General features: G+C 43.2%; 1 long non-coding RNA gene across 1 annotated transcript; it reads right to left on the bottom strand.

The window, feature by feature from the left end:
• Positions 1–9,628: 9,628 nt before the first annotated feature.
• On the bottom strand, positions 9,629–16,688 carry LOC139081570 (uncharacterized). Its single transcript, XR_011536690.1, has 2 exons — positions 16,587–16,688; positions 9,629–12,936 (listed from the first exon to the last, which is right to left on the bottom strand). It is a non-coding gene; the product is annotated as an uncharacterized lncRNA (long non-coding RNA).

The raw sequence follows: 16,688 nt of genomic DNA, 5'->3' as shown, positions 1-16,688 counted from the left end.
TTTAACAGAAATAAATGACAATGTTATTCTCTTGTCTTTTCATTGGCTTTTCAAATAGATAAGCTCTTGGGAGGATGGGGGTGGGAAGATTGGAAGACGTAACTTCCCACTGCCAGCGATGGAGGCTTGAATACATGTTGTGCAAGGAATATCTGATGACAGACTCGAAGAAATGTACAGTTGAACGGGACTTTGATGACTGACTGAAGATTGATTGAAAACTGAACCATATAGGGACCGGGCCCATGGCCGAGTGGTTAAGTTCGTGCGCGCTGCTTTGGTGGCCCAGGGTTTCAATGGTTTGGATCCTGGGTGCAGACATGGCACCGCTCATCAGGCCATGTTGAGGTGGCATCCCACATGCCACAACTAGAAGGACCCACAACTAAAATATACAATTAGGTACTGGGGGGATTTGGGGAGAAAAAGCAAAAAAAAAAAAAAACAACAGAAAAAGAAGAAGAAGATTGGCAACAGTTCTTAGAACTGAACCATTTAGGACCCAAAGGAGTGGACCAGAAGCAGCTGTCACTGGCCAGGAGGAGAAGGGACTACCTCTGCAGCTCCAAGGATTTGGCCCCGGGTGTCTGCATGGAAGGGCTTTCCAGGAACCCCAGCAGGCCTGCCAAGGTTGCATTTTCTGGTTTCACTGCTAAGGCTTTTTGTATGGAACAAGGAAATATCTGCAGTAGTTTTTGTCCAAATGTGATTAGCACAGCATTCTGTAGTATTCCTTCTAAGGAAAGTGTACCCTACATAAGCTGGGAAAACACCCGAAAGTTCCATTGTGATAGGATCCACCAGGGTGAGGCTAACAGTGATTCCTCCCATAACTGAGGCCACTTTAGTCTCCCACAGAAGGGTTTCTACCGCTCAAGTCTCCACCTTGGTTTGCGTGGCCGGAACCTGTTGGACCACTGCATGCCAGAACCTGTGCTTCTCCCTATGCTGCCTGTTGATTATCAAAAAACACAAGACTATGACACAATGCAATAACCTTCCGAATGCTGAGTGAGTCTCCTCCCTACCTGGGAAAGCCCTCTTCTAGACAGGATATGACATGCCACTCTGGGAGATCTTGGGTTAATTTTTTTCTGCCGCCACACAGAATAATATGGAGATAGGTATGTTCACTTACAGACTACGCCCATTGTTTCCAAACCTTCTTTAGGTTCTTTCCCCTCAGAAGGGACTCCCACTGGCAGTCCTGCCCAACGAAGTCTAGTACAGGTGACTCAAACACACAATCAAGTTTTAGTACAACATGAAGAAACATGGGGGTCCAAAGGTGCTGAGCTGCTGTGTGACACATCACACACAGCTATTCTGCCAACAACCCAGAGTTGGCTGTCTCACATCGTTTCTTAGTTCTCTTGACACAAATGTAAAATCTCTAACTTTGGGTTCCTAGGTGCCTCTTTCATCTTAGTCTGCAGCCCCTTCTCCAAGGCTGTGACCTTGGGAGTTGACGTTTCTTCTGGTTAATAATGATACCTTACTTTCATTTATCATTAACAAAACACTGTCAAGTACTTTATATCACATGAAGCTCAATGCTCTTGTGAAAAGGTTAGACAGTTATGATTGCTCTGTTTTACAAATGAGGAAACTGAGCTCAGAGAAGTCACCGACTTGCTGATGGTCACCCAAGTAGGAGAAAGCAGAGGGCTTGACTCCTAGTTTCTTGTTTATTCCATCAGAACAAATGAGCTACAGAGGACAAACAGAGGTGTCCTAAAAATGCTATTGCTGGCTCTCCAGTCAGCCTCAGTGTCTCTCCTACTTATTTTTAGGACCCCAGGAAGACTCATGCACGCTCATGAACACGCTTTCAGCTGCCATGTGACATCCTCTCTTCTCCACCTCTCCTCCTCTGATCCCCCTTGGTCCCCTGATGCTCTGCTGCTGGTGCCTGCAGAGAGGAACATTGGAGCTACTCCTCAGTGCCAAGTCAAGTCCATCATTCTATAGTGAGAAGAGAAAGGGGAAGCAGCCAGGAAACATTCCAACAACCCCTACTGTTGTCCTAGGGCAAACAGAGGCGCCAATAGAGAATGGGAGGTCCTGAGACAACTTTGTGGGTCTGACTCTTTAGGATGACTCTTTTTCTAATAATCTCTTCTTCTACCACATTCCTTGGCCCTTCAGGCACATAGTCTCCTGGCAGCCTGTCACTTTTATTCTCCATATATGCCTAGATACATCTGAATTTCAGTCAGAGCTGAATTAAGAAGATCCAGACTAGCAACTGCCCAGGGTACCAGAACAACACTATTATAAATTGGAAAGATTGTCACTTAATTCAGGTTTCTCCCAAAGTCATGTGAATATTAGTCTCTCTCCCACAAACACACAGCACCCCTGAATAGTAAATGTTAAAACATTCTGCCAGGCTGACCTGTCTCGGTGGATTATATGTAGATGTGCCACATACATGTACTTGATGCAATCTTACCTGAAGCTAGAGTCACAATTAGATGGATTCTGAACCTGAATAGGGGCAACTTAGTGCTACTTACTGAGATCAAGCAGTCTAATTCTTTTCATTTCAATTTTAAACCCTTTTGTATTCCCATCATGAAGTTGTCTTGTTTAGAAAATTGTAAAAGAAAACCAAAGTGAGAACAAGAACATGAGAAAAGAGGAAAATATTTTGCCAAGTTTTCTTGGTACCCAGACTTTGTTTTAGCCAGTGGGTGTAAATTAACAAGAGAATCTGTTTCCATATGCAATTTTTATTAATAGAACAGTTTATTCCTGGAGTTCTAATTAAACGTTGAACAAATATTTTAAAAATGTCAGTTTGAAGGGGCACCAACTCATTAGCCTGCCAGGTGCTCAAAACTTTGGTCTAGCCCGGATCTTAGGGGTCAATCAGCTCAGCCTCCTCCAACCTCACTTGGCCTTTGTTTTACTTTCTTGTGAAATGGAGAATTAAAGTCGAAGCTTAACGAGTCTTTGTTAACTGAGTATCTTTAAAATCATATGAATCTTTGAAGTTCTTCCTCGAAAGAAGTGGACAGTCAACTGGAATGGAGAAACCTTTACTATGCAAGGGATTTGGCCGTGCCAGTTTTGCTGTGGTGATGAGATTTTGACCGGAGGAAGCAGCAGCCGCTCCACCTCGCTGAATGGAGCCTTACGCAGCAGGGCTGGAGTCCTCTCTACTGCAGCTCGTTTTCCTCTACTTCTCATATAAGCCAAGTTCAGCCACTGTTATGGAGGAAAGTTGTGGCTGAGACTAGAGTCAAATTGAGTGATCAGAGGGGCTGCTTCCAGAGGCTACCAATTAGGGCCTCCTTTAGGGGCAGTAGGACCCCATAAAAAATGTGTGTGAACACACACATCCAAACACGTGCTCACATCCTCCTGTATTAGTCTGTAACCCAAGGCTTCCCAAACTGGAATGTGAATGCAGATCACCTGGGGATCCTATTAAAATGCAGATTCTGATTAAATGGGTCAGGGATGGGATCTGAGAGACCACATTGCTAACAAGCTTCCAAGTGGTGCTGATGCTGCTGGTCCTCAGACCACGCATTGAGTGGCAAACCTACCCAACCATATTCTTTTTTTTTTTTTTTGATTGGAACCTGAGCTAACAGCTGTTGCCAATTTTTTTTTTTTCTTTTACTTCTCCCAAAGCCCCCATTACATAGTTGTATATTCTAGCTGTAGGTCCTTGTAGTTGTGCTATGTTGGATGCTGCCTCAGCATTGCTTGATGAGTGGTGCTAGTTTTGTGCCCAGGATGCGAACAGGCAAAACCCCGGGCCACTGAAGCAGAGTACACGAACCTAACCACTCAGCCACAGGGCCGACTCTCAACCCAACCATATTCTCCATCTGACAGGTGAACACAGCACTCTTGGTGTTAGGGTCTAAGGATAAGGGTGAATCAGGGAGATCAGAGTCTAGAAGAGGAGATAAATATATAGGCCAGTGATTGCATCATAATGTTATAAGTGTTAATGAAGGTACATATAGAAATGTGTAAGCACAGGGAGAAAGAGACTGAGTAGAGGGAACCAAGACAGACAGATGGAAGGAAGGAGGAAAGAAGAAGGAAGGAAGGAAGGCAGGAGGAAGAAAGGAAGAAAGAAGCGGCCAGGCAGAAATAGATGGATTTCTATGTATGGATTCTCTTGACAGGGTCTAGGAAAGAAATGAGGCAACTTTGGCAAGACTGCATTTGACACCTTGGATGCCAAATATTTTTGGCATCCCTAGGGGCAGAAATATTTTTTACTCACTTTTGTGTTCTGCTTAGTACAGCTCTGGCATGTAAGTTCTCCATAAATGCTTGTTGACAGAATGAATTACTCAGTTATTACATTTCACTGAAATTTTTATTTGGTCAAATATGTATAACATGAATTTACCATTTTAACCATTTTGAAGTGGACAATCCAGTGGCATTAAGTACATTCACATCGTTGTCCAGTCAATGCCAGTACCCATCTCCAGAACTTCTTCATCCCAAACTGACATTTGGGTTGTTTCCACCTTTTGGCTATTGTGAATAATGCTACTGTGAACACTGGTGTACAAATAGCTATAGGAGTCCCTGCTTTCAATTCTTTTGGAATATTCAGAAGTGGAATTGCTGGATCATATGGCAATTCTATGTTTAATTTTTGAGGAAACTCCATACCATTTCACTTGATTTTATTTATTTCTCTTTTTTTGGAAGATTAGCCCTGAGCTAACTACTGCCAATCCTCCTCTTTTTGCTGAGGAAGACTGGCCCTGAGCTAACATCCATGCCCATCTTCCTCTACTTTATATGTGGGATGCCTAGTACAGCATGGCGTGCCAAGCGGTGCCATGTCGGCACCCGGGATCTGAACCGGTGAACCCCGGGCCGCTGAGAAGCAGAATGTGCAAACTTAACCACTGTGCCACCGGGCTGGCCCCCACTTGACTTTAAATTTTAAAAGTTTGATGAAGTAGTACAGGAGATAAACAATTTAAGTATCTAGGTTCTCCTTGCTGGGAGGAAGGTCCAGTGACCTTCACATCTGGTTTATAAAAAGGGTCGCCTTGCTGAACCTCCCCTACAACATGCGGTGAAGGTGAAGCTGGAAGGCGGGCCATCTGTCACATCATTTTCCCCAGGCTAGATGGACCACTTGGCAAGGGGACTGTCAGGCCTTCACATTTCTTGACCTACCCGTGCTTGCCTTTCAGGAAGTCTCTCCCCACCCTGCAGCTGCAGAGAAGAGAGATGGCCCCAAGTCAGTGCTGAGTGGCTTTCTCCCACGAGAGAGCCCGGGAAGGCGAAGCCAGCAAGACTCCTCATGCCAAAGGCGGGATGGTTTCTGCAACTGGTGACACTGGCAGTAACATTTTCCAGGGAGCCGATCTAATTCTGAGACAGCCAAACCTCGGGGAGCACAGACTGCCCAAAAGCAGAGAGCTCTGAGGGTGTGGCTAAGACTAATGCCGGGGAGGGGCCGGTCCGGCAGCTGGAGGCCATTAAAATGTGGCAAAGGCTCCCTTCTTTGTTCTCAGGATCCATTTAAAGTGCTACCAGCCCCTCGGGCAGAGAGTTAAATTCCAGGAACAGGGACTCCAGACTATCCAGACGGAATCCTGACTCTCAAACACAGGATGTCATTTTTGAAAAGCTATTGATTGAAATAACAGACTTGTAAAAAAAAAAGCATCCATAATCCCACCCTTCCCCCCGACCCCAGCAAATTCCGTTTTCATTTTTCCGTGTTCTCCTCCAGAGCTAATGCAATTTTTATTGCTCTTTTCACTCAATCAGTCATGCGTAGATTTCTCTTGTCTCCTCCCCACTTCTGAAGGTAGTTCTACCCAAATTATTGCCATTTTCAGGTTTCTGGGATTGATGGGGAGAAGGATGGGTCTCCTTCCTCCTCTGTCTCTTGGCTCACTCTCCCCAACACACACACAGACACAGACACACACACACACACACTTCCTCCCTCCAGGTGCCCTCCCTTCTGTTGGTGATGTGTTTCACTGACTTGCTGACTCACTCCAGTTTATTGCCCAACGTCTTTGGGATAGACACTAGTCAGGCACAGAAGCGTGCTTTTTCAGCCCCATGCCCAGTCTGGTCTTGAGTCTGCCTGGAGCGGACCATTGCTGAAGGACGCGGAGAGCAGCTGACCCCCTGGACCCCCACATCTGGGCCTGCTGCCCTACATCAGTAACCCCCCTCTTCTTTCCCAGCTGCTGAGTTCTCTCTCTCTTCCTCCCCACTGGTAACAGCTCTCGGAAACCTCACTCACACTAAGTGACTCAGGGAAGGGTTTCCTCAAGGATTTACAGTGTTTCTCTACCACCAGAATGCATTCCATTTTTACAGCTCTCGAAGTCTTAAACCTATCACGTTGGCATTCCTAAGCAGGGGTAAGACTGAGGGATTGTGGCTGTTCCCAGAACCTCTAAACTGGCACCCTTCGGGGTCCTGCCCACAGCGGGACCACCGCATGGTACTTGGGCGCTTCCCCCAGCAACTTCAGTTTCCCAACTCCTGTGTCGCCCCCTGTGACTTCAAAACTTCCTTCAGCTCAGGTGGCCCTGACTATACTCCCTGGCTGCTCGTTTCAACCTTGCTGCACATCCGGATCTCTCGTTTCTGGGGACCTAATTGCCAGGTGCTTGCTTGCTTAGGTCTTCCGTTCAGGCATCCTTTATTACGACTAGGCTAGCTGTCATGACTTAGCGGAAAGTATGCAAACCTTTTTCCTGAGAAATGGGCAGGCAGGGGAAGTGAGGACGCAGGACTCGATTAGAACTTTCTCTCACTGCTGTCTGGGCTAACATTCAAGGGTCCTGCCTCCCCATCCTGAAAGTGAGCTCTTTTCATTGATTGATTTTCTCCTTTTTAGTGAAAAGAACTATGGTCTATATCAAGTTCAAGGACTTGAAAACCAATATTAGGAAGACTAAGTAACAGTGTAACTTTAAAGTCAGAGAGGGGCACCAGCTCGGTGGCACAGCGGTTAAGTGCGTATGTTCTGCTTCTGTGGCCCGGGGTTCACCAGTTCGGATCCAGGGTGCCGACATGGCACCGCTTGGCACGCCATGCTGTGGTAGGCGTCCCACATATAAAGTAGAGGAACGTGGGCATAGATGTTAACTCAGGGCCAGTCTTCCTCACCAAAAAAAAAAAGAGAGGAGGATTGGCAGCAGTTAGCTCAGGGCTAATCTTCCTCAAAAAAAATAAAAATAAAAAAAATAAAGCCAGAGAGGCCTGTGACTGGATCCTGACCATGACATACATTAAACTCTGTAAGCTTGAAAAATGTGCTGTTCTCTCAGCCTCAAGTTCTGCGTCTATAAAATGGGGTTAATACTTACCACCTCCTAGGTTTCCTCTGACACTGAGATAAGCTGCATAGAACTCTTAGCACACTACCTAGGTAGCACCGTGCTCTACAATTGTATTTAAAAAATTACTAACAATTACTGAGCAGTTACTATTTTATTAGTACACTAATGTGTATTAATTTGGATACTTTTGAAGTCAAATAACAAAAACCTTTCCTCAACTAGCTTCACCATTAAGAAAAAATTATTTTTCACATAGCAGTAAGTCTCCAAGGTTGGGGCTCCAGAGTTGATGAGTTTAGTGGATCAACAATGTTACCAAGGACCCAGGTAATTTCTATCTTTCTTCCCTGCCATTTTTGTCCTATTGGCTTTGTCTTCAGGCCAGCTTTCTTCTGTCTAGAACTTGGCTTCCACACAACCATCGGCACAACCAGGCACAACAGCACCCAAGAAAGAAGACACCATATGTGTATGTGGGTTTGTGTTTTTTTTAAGAAAAAAAGACTTTTCCATTTCTGGCCATGAAACTGTAGCTGCTATTGGAATTGCCTTCCTGCCATAAACAACCGCAAAACTGGACAAAATACATGAAAAAACCGTTTTCAACCATTGTACATAGGCAGTGCAGGGTGATCCCCGAGAGAAGGGAAAAAAATTAGATGAGCCCTACAATTGCTCTGGCTTCTTTCCTGGAGACATTTCTGGATCTCAGAGCAGAAAGGAGACCCAAGCAGAGCGTGGCAGCCTCTCTTGGTTTGGGAAACAGAGATCGTAGTTGGAGGACATGGCATTTGGAATTTGGGGCAGAGGATTGGAGAGATGAAAACTACACAGAGAGAGAACACCCAGCAATCTGCTTAAGGAGAACCTTTGAGTCTTTGGTTGAATACTAAGCCTCATAAACTCAGAGTAAAACTGCACAAGGCTGGGCAATAAAACAACTCTTGAAGCTGCGCAATTCCCAACGTTCACACGGGCATGCCAGCTGTTTGCATTCCAGCCAGCTGGAGTAGAACGTCTTCTCTGGATGCCTGGGCATTTGGTAGACTGCAGAAGGGTTGTGCCTTAGCAGTAAGGCTAAACCAGCCCCAGAGTGAACGCTACTGCCTTCAAAAAGGTTTACAGAATCCTCAAAAGAATTAAGCTGTTTTTTTTTTTTATATAAGTTATGTCTCATGCAATATTTAGGACATGCTTATACTAAAACTTGCTCATTGTCTGAGGTTCAAGGTTAACTAGGTGCTCTGTGTTTTTATTTGCTAAATCTGGCAACTCTAGATAAGTGTACTGTGGTTATGGAAGACGTTACCATCAAGAGAAGCTGGGTGAAGGATACACAGGAACTCTGTTCCACCTTTGCAACGGTTCTGTAAATCTAAAATTACTTTAAGATAAAAGGCTAAAAAATTGAGTTTATAAAATATTTTTAATGACACGAGAATATGTTATATGAAAAAAAGCTGGAAACAGAGCTGGGTATTCATTATGATATCATCTATGTAATTTTTTAATGAAATTTATCCTTAAAGGGTAAAAAACACTGAAAGGAAATATATAAATATTAACAACTGTTATTATGGATGATTATATTCTGTGATGTTTTATTTTCTTTTTTATACTTTTAACAACTTTTGCATAATAAGCATACATTAATTCTCATAATAGAAATTCTTTTAAATAGCTAAAAATAATCAAGCTTAGCAGCAGGTAAGCTGAATTGCTTGTCCATACAAAGCCCATCACTCTTTAAAGGAAGACAACAAAATCCAGATATTTGACAGTAAAATGCTCACAATGCCTAGTGTCCAATAGTTACCAAACATGCAAAGAAACAGAAAAATATGACTCTTAACTAAAAGAAAAATCAGTCAATAGAGACAGACTTAAAAGTGACAGTCATGGTAGAATTTTCAAAAAAGGAATTTAAATAGATATTATAAATATGTCCAAGAATTCAAGGTAAAACATGAAGATAGTGAAGACATAAATGGAAACTACAAAAATAATGAAATGGAACTTCTAGAGCTGAAAATACAATATCTGAAATGAAAATTCACTGGATGAGCTTACCAGCATAATCAACACTACAGAAGAAAAGATCAGTGACATGAAGACATAGCAATAAAAGCTATCCAAATTGAAGCACAGACAAAAAAAGTTTTTCAAACAATGGGTAGAGCTACAGTGACCTATGGAATAATATCAAGTGACTTACATACAAATAATCAGAGTTTAGAAGGACAAAAAGTGGGGCAAAAAAATATATTTGAAGAAATAGCGGCCAAAATTTTTCAAAATTTGATGAAAACTATAAACCACAGGTCTTAAAATTTTAATTAGCCTTGTACAGGATAAACACAAAGAAAATCACAGCAAAACACATCATAATAAAATTGCGGAAAACCAGTGATAAAGAGGAAATTTTAAAAGTAGCCAGAGAAAGAAATACATTGTATCCAGGAGAACAAAGATGAGAGCAATGGCAGACTTCTTATCAAAAATACTGCAAGCCAGAAGACAATGAAATGACATCTTTAAAGTGCCAAAAGAAAAAGAAATTTTATAACCTAGAATTCTATATCCAGGGGAAACTGTGTCCTTCAAAAAGGAAGACAAAATAAAGACATGTTCAGGCAAACAAAAGCTGGAGAATTTGTCACCAGCAGCAGTACCTTACAAGAAATGTTAAGGAAGTTTTTTAAGCAGAAGGAAAACAATTCCCGATGGAAATTGGGAAGCACACAAGGAAATGAAGAGCTCTGGAAATGTAAGTGTGTAGATTAATATGACATTGTTTCTTATTTTAAGATTTCTTTAAAAGATAATTGACTGTTTAAAGCAAAAATAATATTGTAGTCTGAGATTTATAACACATGTAGAAGAAAATTAATGAACCATAGCACAAAGGAGGAGACTACAGTGTTGTAAGGCTCTTCTATTTCCATGAGGTAGACTAGGACAAGTTAAAAATGCAGACTGAAAACACAGAAACTACTTTAAAAAAGAAATGCAAAGAGGTGTAGCTAACAGCCAAAAGAAGAGATAAAATGGAATACTAAAAAGCAAAATAAAACTCAATAAAAATAAAGGCAGAAAAAGAACAGATGAGACAAATAGAAAACAGTTACAGGGCAGAGAATGTCAGAATAGATAAGAAAGCAAAATCAAACTATCTACTGTCTACAAAAATTGCACTTTAAGTATAAAGTCACAGACATGTAAAAGTAAAAGGATGAAAAACGATAAACCATACAAACGTGAATCTGGAAAAAATTCTGAAAGACATATCTGATAAAGGACTTATATTCAAAATATATAGCGAACTCTTATAATTCATTAGCAAAAAGATGAACAACCCAATTAAAAATGGGCAAAAAGGGCCAGCCCTGGTGGCCTAGTCTTTAAGTTTAATGTACTCTGCTTCAGTGGCCCCAGTTCGATTCCTGGGCATGGACCTACACTGCTCTGTTGGTGGCTGTGATGTGCTGGTGGCCCACATACTGAAAAATAGAGGAAGACTGGCATGGATGTTAGCTCAGGGTGAATCTTCCTCAGGAAAAACAGGGCAAAATATTTGAACAGACATTTCGTCAAAGAAGATATACAGATGGCAAATAAGTGCATAAAAAGATACTCTACGTAATTAGTCACCAGGAAAATGCAAATTAAAACCACAATAAGGTTCTGCTACAGACCCACTAGAGTAGCTTAAATTGAAAATGTCTGATGATACCAAGTGTTGATAAGGGTGTGGAGGGACTGAAACTCTCATATGTTTTGGGTAGAAATACCAAATGATATATTCCAAAATGTTACTTTGGAAAACAGTTTAGCAGTGTCTTATAAATTTAAGCATAAACCTAATGTATGATCCGATAATACCACCTCCAGGTATTTTCCCAAGAGAAATGAAACATATGTCCACACAAACACTTTCTTGCAAATGTTCATAGTACCTTTGTTCATAATACACAAAAAATGGAAAGAACCCAAATGTACATCAACTGTGGAATGGATAAATAAATTGTATTACATCTATATAATGGAATACTGATCAGCAATAAAAAGGAATGAACTGCTGCTACGTACAACAATACGAATGAATCTCAAAAGCATTATGCTACGTGAAAGAAGTCGGGCATACAAGGCAATCTCTGTATGATTCGATTTACGTGAAATTTTAGAAAAGGCAAAAGTATAGTGATAGAAAGTACAGATAGCACAGATCAGTGATTGCCGGGCCTGAGTGTGGAGGGAGGGGGATTGACTACAAAGGGGCACGGGGAACTTTTGGGGACATGGAAATATTCTTTATCATGATTGTGGTTATGGTTACATGACTGTCTAGATTTGTAAAAACTCATCAAACTGTATACTCAAATTCGTGAATTTTATTGTATGTAAATGATACCTCAATAAAGCTTAAAAATAATAACAGAAAGAAAACGGAAACAAGAAAAAAGCAGTAATCATGAGAAAGCAAGAGTGGCTATATTAATATAAGAAAAAAGACCTTTCCAAGAACTTCTTCCAGAAGACTTCCCCTCACATTTCATTGGCCAGAATTTCCTCATGTGTTCGTCTTTAAACCAATCGCTGATAAGGGAATGACACTTAGGAGGGTTCTAGTTTAGAGCTTTAGAGAGCTCAGACTGCAGAGCAATCAGGGAGGACCCACTGGAACTGGGGATGGAGCCAGCCTCATACGAGGCACATGGCTCAACAGAGGTGCATAGACTCCTCAACAACGGTGAGGTTCTGTTGTGAGGGAAACTGTGGCAGCTGTAACAAGTAAGCCCCCACATTTCAGTGACTTACCACCATCAAAGCTTTCCTCCATGTAGAGATTCTGGGACTCTTGTTTCTTCCCCATCTATGGCTCTGTCATCTTAGGCCTGTGCTTCCAACCAGCAGACAGGGGAAGAGAGTATGAAGAAGCCACATAACTACTTCTTAACCTGCTCCCCTCAAAGTTACACGTGAAATTTCTGCTCACACTCACTGAAAAGACCTAGTCATGTAGCCACATCCAGATGGAAAGGGAGCTGGAAATATGGTCCCTAGCAGGAGAGCCGATTCCTGGTGATAATTCCACACTGAGGAATGGGGCACACATTTTGGTAGGCAGCTGGTTGTCTACCATGGTGAGGGCGGAGGTGGGGACGCTCAACATTGAGTGACAAGCCAACAGCTTCTACCACAGAAAATGTATTATTTACCTTTTCTCAATTATCCCCAAAACAATGCTTTGTCATAGATATTATGATTGTCCCCATTTTACAGATGTGAGTCTGAGACCCAGAGAGGTTAAATAACATGCGCCAGGTCAGATAGCTTCTGTAAGTGGCAGAACCAGAATGTTCATCTACGCGGTGTGACTCCAGTTCAGCTCTCTTAATCTTTATTCAAAATCGCCTGAAGAAAAACATCACCTCTTCTTTCTTCATCATTTGACTATTGGAGCTTTTGGCTCAGATGAGTGTCTGAAGGAAAACTTCTGAGAGCAGGCCACACAGATGAGGAGCAGGTGTCCGCTGGACACTCACCAAGTTCTCTCTTGTCATGGTATCACGGACCCTGGAAACACTATACCAGCCTTCTTTTCTAGAATAATGTTGACTCATGTCTGGGCAAATAAGAAAAGTTTAGTCCAAGTAAATCTGTTCCAATAAATCCTAACTCTCTCATTTTGCAGGAATGACCAGTTCCCATGACTTACATGGCACCCCCCCACCCCCACCCAAAGGGTTTCACTGTTTTTTTTATACTAGCACCCAGTGAGGAGAGGTAACCTTTTATTCTTCTTGGTTTTCATCATAATCTGTGACCATCCCTGGCATTCTGCATATCACACATGTGCCCTAGGTTGCAAGAGAAGGATGGTCTCGTGGTAGTAGGCGGCACAGGTAAAGGCAAGGGCTGGCAGGGGTCTTTTGCAATGTATTAAGCTAGTAGTACCATCCACATCTCATTTTTTATTAAAAACACAAATGTCACCCTCCCTACAGCTGCCACTGTCAGACGAACAAGGTTGGAGGAAGAGAATGCTAAACAAGTTCATTCTGATTCAAAGTCCTTGGTACATTACCTGAAAATGTGTTTACAGAGGGCGAATTTCTTCTCCTAGAAGAGAGAGCCTCATTCAAGCCATTTGCCTCTTTAATCAGAGCTCAGGAACTTTCCAAGTTAATTTATTTTAAGCAATTTCCTGCTGGAAATCCAGCACAGAGGTGGTCATACCCTCCATTTGAAGTGCTAATAATTCACATTGTAACTCCAGTCGGCTCCCTTGTCTACATTTGGCATACTTTGTGGGATCATTTTAATATTTCATCATCACTTTAATAAACTGTGTAATCTTGCACAAGTTACTCAGGCTCTCTGGGCCTCAGATGCCTCATCTGTAAGATGAGAGGGTTGGACTAGATAAATGGTTTTGGGTTATTTTTCCCCAAGTAAAATTTTATGTGGCTCTCTGATAGGTAAAAGAGATAAAACTGCACTAGTTGGAGCTGAAGCATTTATGGAGCGGACCTACTATGTGTCGAGCACCGTGCTGGTTGCTGGGATACAAAGCTGAGTGGAACACAGCCTCTACTCTCATTCTAGTGGGGGAGACAGACATCAATACAGGACGGTTGTGTAACTATAAGACACATGCGTTAAAGGCAGAGCTAGAGATATGCAAGGGGCAGGGGTGGACACCAGCCTGGGGAAATAGGGAGGGCTCTCGGAGGAGGATGAGTAGTTGCAGCAGATGTCACTGTTGCATCCCCTGGCTCCTCTTGGGGTTTCCACAAAGCCATGGAGGACGCTTCAGCGCATACTGCTAGGGGCCCACCTCAAGCACATCTGAGTCTCTGCACCTGCCTGCAAGAGGACTCTAGGCTAGGACAGGTGCAGACCAGAGGTGGGGAAGAGTTCATACCCTTCTGAGCCAACCACAGCTGTGGAGGTGGGAGAACCAGACAGTAAGTGCCTGAGCCTTCTGTCCCCTGGGGGATAGTCTGAGGCACATTCTATACAGTTGGCCCTCTGGATACACACACTTTATTGACTTTCTCCTTTCACTGACTTGCCTTGCTCCCTCACCACTGCTTTCTGAGATCACTTCCCAAATAGATGACTCACACCCAAGTCAGTGTCTCAGGTTTTGCGTTCAAGGGAAGCTAACCTGAAGGAGCGGCCACGTGAAGAGGAGTGAAAGGATTTCTGAGGGAGGGCATGGCAGCAGCAAATGCTCAAAAGTGAGAAACAGCAGAGCATGGGGAACACGAGTGGTTCAGTGCTGGCTGGACCATGGCATTGGAGCCGTTGATTACATAGAGTCCACGGGAAAACACCCTCCATCTGCCCAGGACGCTCTCAGACCACTCCGACCACCCATTGTATGCTTAGAGAAAGCAAGCTAATTCTAATATTTGCTAACCAGTGCAGACAGACGACCAGTGCACTTTTCTGGGGAGAGGCAGCTGCCTGGTGCTCTTGGAAACCATGTTCTTTCTTGAAGATCTCCTGTGACTCTAACGGGTTGCAGTCCCTTCTCTTATCACACTGGGCTTCGAGTTCAAGGGCGGCTGACACAGCCTAATCACATTCTCTGGAAGCAGAGTCCATTGTATTATTACCTCATTGTATTTAATCTGCAAATGAGGAGTTAGAATTTAAAATGTCTCTTGAGGGGCAGGAGGTGGGGAATAGAATTTTACAGTAGGGAGGATAGGAAACCTGCTTCTACATTGTGCATTGGCATGAATATAATAGAAATGAAAATGAAAGGTAAGATGAGGGAAAGGGAAAATAACAGTGGCAAGGTAAGGAGGAGCTGGAAGTGAGGTTATTCAAAATCCATGTTCTCAGCCCTATTCATTTGCTAGAGGGGGGCCCCAGATTTGACAGAAGCTTTCCAATCACTACCATGAAAAGAAGAGCACTGCCAGTTATAAAATTTAGAGAGTCCATAAGGTAAAAAGAAGTCAGCTGCTAAGGAAAAGCACAACTATTTGTAGTATTGAGACAGAATAAAATTTCTCCATGAGTCGTAAGTAGAGAGGCTGCTGCCTGATGTAATGAAGAGCATCTGTAAAGCTGTCCTTCCAGGAAACACAATGACAAAGTGCACAGGGCTGTTTCTTAGGACATCCCTCAGTACAGACTGATGGCATCATAACAAAATGCAATTCCGTAAAAGCAACTTTATGGGGTGCCGATATGATATAGCCAAGTATCAAGGCCACTGATGGTCTACTTAATTCATAATTCAGGGGTAGGTCTTAGGGTAGCTAGAAGAATGTACAGACTGTGTTTACTTCAGGTAATCTTCCATAAATATTGTTTCTCTCGGCTGAGCTTTTAAAAATATTGAGGAGCTCTAAGTTTGAAATCACCATCTGGATGGTGGCTTTTCCAGGTGGCTGGTTAAGCACAAAACCGCCTGCTCTTCTCATCAATCGGCCCAGGTGGGGCAGGTCTGCCATCCTCTGGTGCAATGCTGGGGCCACACCAGGACACGGGCCGTGGCTCGGAAGGGGACCTCCAGGGTTTTCACGGGCAGGGCGCCCAAGATTCTCCTCAGAAAGTATTGATGCATTCTTTCTAACTCAGAGGCAAATGGGTGATCAGGACCCCACAAACTTTATATCATAAAACACGATACAACAATTTTAGCCCAGGAAAAAAATATTAACCAGGGGCTACAAACCCTGCTTCTCCAGTGAGGGAAGAAAAGCCATTCAGTAAAGTACCTCGAAGTGGCTGGCTGGCAAAATGCCACTCCGTGGCACCTTCCAAGACAGACAAAGTTGCAAAATGTACCCCTCTGCTAAGTGACTTGCTGAGGGTGATTGTGAGCTAAAAGTGGGTAAACCTGGGGAGATGTCTACCAAAAATGACGGCTTGGCTTTAGAATAATAAACCTAGGAGCCCTCTCCAGTAGAGAGGAGGTAGGTGCAGGGGTAGTAATCCTGGCTTTTCAGAATAAAGCCATGGTACCTGCATAGGACCTCCCTCTCTTCTGCAACACTGCAGGGCATACAGCCAGCCCAGCCCAAACGGTTGGGAGTTGGAGAAGAGAGCAGCAGCACAGATAAAGATTTAACTTTGGAAGAGAGTTGGCTGGACTGGGATAAAGCAGACAATTGTGAGGTTGAAAAGGACTTCCTTCAAAATCAGCTTGTCTAGGGCCCAACCTAATAAATTTCCCAACGGCCACCCTACAGGTAGGCAGGCATTTAACCTCTGAATGCTGAAAGCTTTTTAGAAAGGAAAGGGTCTCACCAAATAACGGAGCTCCCTCATCAACGAGTTGACTCTGGTTATCCAAACGAGGCCAATTCTGTCTCTTGGCAATTTCTACCCGGTGACTCAACATAACTCCCC

This window comes from Equus przewalskii, unplaced genomic scaffold (assembly GCF_037783145.1).
Source record: "Equus przewalskii isolate Varuska unplaced genomic scaffold, EquPr2 ChrUn-13, whole genome shotgun sequence".
NCBI classification, from domain to species: Eukaryota; Metazoa; Chordata; class Mammalia; order Perissodactyla; family Equidae; genus Equus; species Equus przewalskii.
Note: the sequence above shows the minus strand (reverse complement) of the source record. Positions and strands in the feature narration are given on the sequence as shown.